Here is a 5,000-nt window from a genome sequence, read left to right as displayed (position 1 = left end):
AGAAGAGAGTTTGACGACTTCAACAAGTCTATGTTAGCTCCCTGGTTGATCCTGCCAGTAGTTATATGCTTGTCTCAAAGATTAAGCCATGCATGTCTCAGTGCAAGCCGTATTAAGGCGATACCGCGAATGGCTCAATATATCAGTTTTGGTTCCTTAGATCTTACTCAGTTACTTGGATAACTGTGGTAATTCTAGAGCTAATACATGCAATCAGAACTCTGACCAGTGATGGGATGAGTGCTTTTATTAGATCAAAACCAATCGACGGAGGGCGTCTCGTCCGAAGTCGTTAATTTTGATGAATCTGGATAACTTTTGCCGATCGCATGGTCCAGTACCGGCGACGCATCTTTCAAATGTCTGCCTTATCAACTTTCGATGGTAGTTTCTGCGACTACCATGGTTGTCACGGGTAACGGGGAATCAGGGTTCGATTCCGGAGAGGGAGCCTGAGAAACGGCTACCACATCCAAGGAAGGCAGCAGGCGCGCAAATTACCCACTCCCGGCACGGGGAGGTAGTGACGAAAAATAACGATACGGGACTCTTTCGAGGCCTCGTAATCGGAATGAGTACACTTTAAATATTTTAACGAGGAACAATTGGAGGGCAAGTCTGGTGCCAGCAGCCGCGGTAATTCCAGCTCCAATAGCGTATACTAAAATTGTTGCGGTTAAAAAGCTCGTAGTTGCATTTGTGCGCCGCGCTGTCGGTGCACCGCATCCGCGGTGATACTGACACGTCTGCGGAGCATATCGTCGGTGAGCCGGCGGTAAAACGCCGGTTCAATATCAAAATCCTATCGCGGTGCTCTTCAGTGAGTGTCGAGATGGGCCGACAATTTTACTTTGAACAAATTAGAGTGCTCAAAGCGGGCTCAAAATGCCGCTTGAATATTTCGTGCATGGAATAATAGAATATGATCTCGGTTCTATTTTGTTGGTTTTCAGAACTCCGAGGTAATGATTAATAGGGATAACTGGGGGCATTCGTATTGCGACGTTAGAGGTGAAATTCTTGGATCGTCGCAAGACGAACATCAGCGAAAGCATTTGCCAAAGGTGTTTTCATCAATCAAGAACGAAAGTTAGAGGTTCGAAGGCGATTAGATACCGCCCTAGTTCTAACCGTAAATATGTCATCTAGCGATCCGCCGACGTTACTACAATGGCTCGGCGGGCAGCTTCCGGGAAACCAAAGATTTTGGACTCCGGGGGGAGTATGGTTGCAAAGCTGAAACTTAAAGGAATTGACGGAAGGGCACCACCAGGAGTGGAGCCTGCGGCTTAATTTGACTCAACACGGGAAATCTCACCAGGCCCGGACACCGGAAGGATTGACAGATTAATAGCTCTTTCTTGATTCGGTGGGTGGTGGTGCATGGCCGTTCTTAGTTGGTGGAGCGATTTGTCTGGTTAATTCCGGTAACGAACGAGACTCTAGCCTGCTAAATAGGCGTCGTCATTTAGGTGTGCTCGATTTCGGTCGAGCAACTCACTGGCGGCGTATTAAAATTCTTCTTAGAGGGACCGGCGGCTTCGAGCCGCACGAGATTGAGCAATAACAGGTCTGTGATGCCCTTAGATGTCCTGGGCCGCACGCGCGCTACACTGAAGGAATCAGCATGTTCTCCCTGGCCTAGAGGCCCGGGCAACCCGTTGAAACTCCTTCGTGCTGGGGATTGGGGTTTGCAATTATCCCCCATAAACGAGGAATTCCTAGTAAGCGCGAGTCATAAGCTCGCGTTGATTACGTCCCTGCCCTTTGTACACACCGCCCGTCGCTACTACCGATTGAATGATTTAGTGAGGTCTTCGGACCGACACGCGGTGGCTTCACGGCCGTCGGCGTTGCTGGGAAGTTGACCAAACTTGATCATTTAGAGGAAGTAAAAGTCGTAACAAGGTTTCCGTAGGGGAACCTGCGGAAGGATCATTAACGTAAATTATCTATCTCGAATGAGTGCGATGATGAACGATAATAAAATTCTAAAACACAAAAATCGACGTTCGGAATGTGTCGTTTCGATGCGAGGACGCGATTCTCTCGTTCTCGAGTCGGAGAGTCGTGTAACGCGTCCTATACTGATATTTTTCGATGTCGATTTCGAGGAAAGTACGATGTGTCAACGCACATACGTCATCTTCAAATAAAATGTATATTTTTTTTTTTTTGTTTTGTACTTTTTTTTTTTTTTTTTATTTTATTTTATTTATTTTTTTTTAATTTTTGAATTTTTCTCTATATACTAAAAAGAAGAGAAAAAAACAAAAAAAAAAAAAAAAATAAAAATAAAAAACTAACTAATATCACTCTGGCGTATAGAATCGTTCGAGTGATCGTAGAAATTATACAACAAAAAAATTAACAAAACCATTACCCTGGACGGTGGATCACTTGGCTCGCGGGTCGATGAAGAACGCAGTTAACTGCGCGTCATAGTGTGAACTGCAGGACACATTTGAACATCGACATTTCGAACGCACATTGCGGTCCGTGGAGAAACATCCAGGACCACTCCTGTCTGAGGGCCGGCTGTATAAAAATATAAACCACACTGTTCGAACGTTTAATGTCTCGTCTCTTTACGTCTTAACCGAAGTAAAAGACTTTGACGTTCGACTCGAACATATGACGGTATCCGCGTTCGAGATCGTTATTACGTGTTTAAATATAATACTTAATATACGCATTTCGTTCTCGGTCCGTTCAAATATAACAAATACGACGATGTGTATGTATGTTTACGTTTACATGCGTGCGTGTATATATAATTTATATTATGTATATTTTTTATATACGTTCGTGTGTACGTTCACGTCACGGAGTTTCGTTATATGCGACGTCAGAGAGACTGAGAGCGTCGCTCGTCGCCAGACGAGGAGCGCCCATCTCCGACCTTTCGATCGTTTCATTGAGTTGTTCTCGATAATTCGAAGAGGGGGTAATCGGAGTTTAGGTGATCTCTTCTCGTCTCGAGATGAGTATGTGCGTTTCTTTTGTTTATTTTCTAATGTCAAAATTTCGAATACAAAAGCTCCGCGATCGTTACGAACGTTTATATACGAGTGTACATAAAGCGCGCGCGCGCGCATAGTTTACGTGATGACATCGAAACATTCGTATATCGAGTAGGCGGACTCGACGTCCGAAGAGCGCGTCGACGCCGACGTCGGAACGACCGGAATGAAAATTCTCTCTCGTCTCGACGAAAGCGGCGCCGTCGCGTTGACGGATATCGCGTCTGCCTCGTTTTTTTTATCGTTGGCCTCAGATCAGGGAGGATCACCCGCCGAATTTAAGCATATTAGTAAGCGGAGGAAAAGAAACTAACCAGGATTTCCTTAGTAGCGGCGAGCGAACAGGAAATAGCCCAGCACTGAATCCCGCGGTTGTAACGATCGCGGGAGATGTGGTGTTCGGGAGGTATCGCTTTCTCGTCGTCGCCACTCCTGTCCAAGTTCGTCTTGAACGGGGCCGTTTTCCCGTAGAGGGTGCCAGGCCCGTAGCGACGGAGCGAGACGGCGAGAGGTACGCTCCTCAGAGTCGGGTTGCTTGAGAGTGCAGCCCTAAGTGGGTGGTAAACTCCATCTAAGGCTAAATATTACCGCGAGACCGATAGCGAACAAGTACCGTGAGGGAAAGTTGAAAAGAACTTTGAAGAGAGAGTTCAAGAGTACGTGAAACCGTTCAGGGGTAAACCTGCGAAACTCGAATGAACGAACGGAGAGATTCATCGTCATTCGACGGCGTACGGGCGCGCGCCTCGATGTCTCATAACCCCCCTCGCGGGTGCGTCGTGGGGCACGGGTCGCGTCCGTCGACGTTCGTCGACGGCGTGCACTTCTCTCTCAGTAATACATCGCGACCCGTTCGATGTCGGTCTAAGCGCCGTTCGGGAGTCCAGTCGTCGTGTTCGCGCACGTCTATTGGACCGTGACGGTGGCCGACCGGCCGTCGGACGGTAGTACAAAATCGTACTTATAATACGAATCGCGCACGCGTCTCACGCGCGTCCGGCCCGACGCAAGCGAACGTCGTTTGTCGATGTCCTGCCCGAGTGCGGACGTCGACGCGGCGCTGCTGTCGTCGCTGCCGTGTTGTCTCGGACTGTGCGCGTATCCGTCTGCGATGATTCATTTTCGGGCACTCGCAGGACCCGTCTTGAAACACGGACCAAGGAGTCTAGCATGTGTGCGAGTCATTGAGATATTTATACATAAAACTGAAAGGCGCAACGAAAGTGAAGGCGCGCGCTAAACACGCGCGCTCAGGGAGGATGGAGCTTCGGTCTCGATCGATCTCTCGCACTCCCGAGGCGTCTCGTTTCCAATCCGTGAATGCAGGCGCGCTCTGAGCACAGATGCTGGGACCCGAAAGATGGTGAACTATGCCTGGTCAGGTCGAAGTCAGGGGAAACCCTGATGGAGGACCGTAGCGATTCTGACGTGCAAATCGATCGTCGGAACTGGGTATAGGGGCGAAAGACTAATCGAACCATCTAGTAGCTGGTTCCGTCCGAAGTTTCCCTCAGGATAGCTGGCGTCGATAATTAACAGTCCCATCCGGTAAAGCGAATGATTAGAGGCATTGGGGCCGAAACGACCTCAACCTATTCTCAAACTTTAAATGGGTGAGAACTCCGGCTTACTCGAACGATGAAGCCGGAGATCTGATGACGGTGCCAAGTGGGCCAATTTTGGTAAGCAGAACTGGCGCTGTGGGATGAACCAAACGTAGTGTTAAGGCGCCTAAAAAACGCTCATGGGACACCATGAAAGGCGTTGGTCGCTCATGACAGCAGGACGGTGGCCATGGAAGTCGGAATCCGCTAAGGAGTGTGCAACGACTCACCTGCCGAAGCAACCAGCCCTGAAAATGGATGGCGCTGAAGCGTTTTGCCTATACACTACCGTTACGGGCACGTGCGACGTTGTACGTTTGCGTCATTATGCCGTAACGAGTAGGACGTGCGCGGCGGAGTGCGCAGAAGGGTC

The 5,000-nt window shown here is 48.8% G+C and overlaps 3 non-coding genes across 3 annotated transcripts in view; all 3 read left to right on the top strand.

Moving 5' to 3' along the window:
• Window positions 1-38: 38 nt before the first annotated feature.
• On the top strand, window positions 39-1,941 carry LOC135194714 (small subunit ribosomal RNA). The gene has a single exon (XR_010309939.1). It is a non-coding gene; the product is annotated as a small subunit ribosomal RNA (ribosomal RNA).
• A 439-nt stretch (window positions 1,942-2,380) lies between these two features.
• On the top strand, window positions 2,381-2,537 carry LOC135194692 (5.8S ribosomal RNA). Its single transcript, XR_010309918.1, has one exon. It is a non-coding gene; the product is annotated as a 5.8S ribosomal RNA (ribosomal RNA).
• Window positions 2,538-3,268: 731 nt separating this feature from the next.
• LOC135194732 (large subunit ribosomal RNA) overlaps window positions 3,269-5,000 on the top strand; it is a 3,975-nt gene continuing 2,243 nt past the window's right edge. The window contains exon 1 of the ribosomal RNA XR_010309957.1: window positions 3,269-5,000. This exon is cut by the window's right edge and continues 2,243 nt beyond it. This is a non-coding gene — a ribosomal RNA (large subunit ribosomal RNA).

This window comes from Vanessa tameamea, unplaced genomic scaffold (genome assembly GCF_037043105.1).
Source record: "Vanessa tameamea isolate UH-Manoa-2023 unplaced genomic scaffold, ilVanTame1 primary haplotype ctg00000038.1, whole genome shotgun sequence".
Classification (NCBI taxonomy): Eukaryota; Metazoa; Arthropoda; class Insecta; order Lepidoptera; family Nymphalidae; genus Vanessa; species Vanessa tameamea.
Note: the sequence above shows the minus strand (reverse complement) of the source record. Positions and strands in the feature narration are given on the sequence as shown.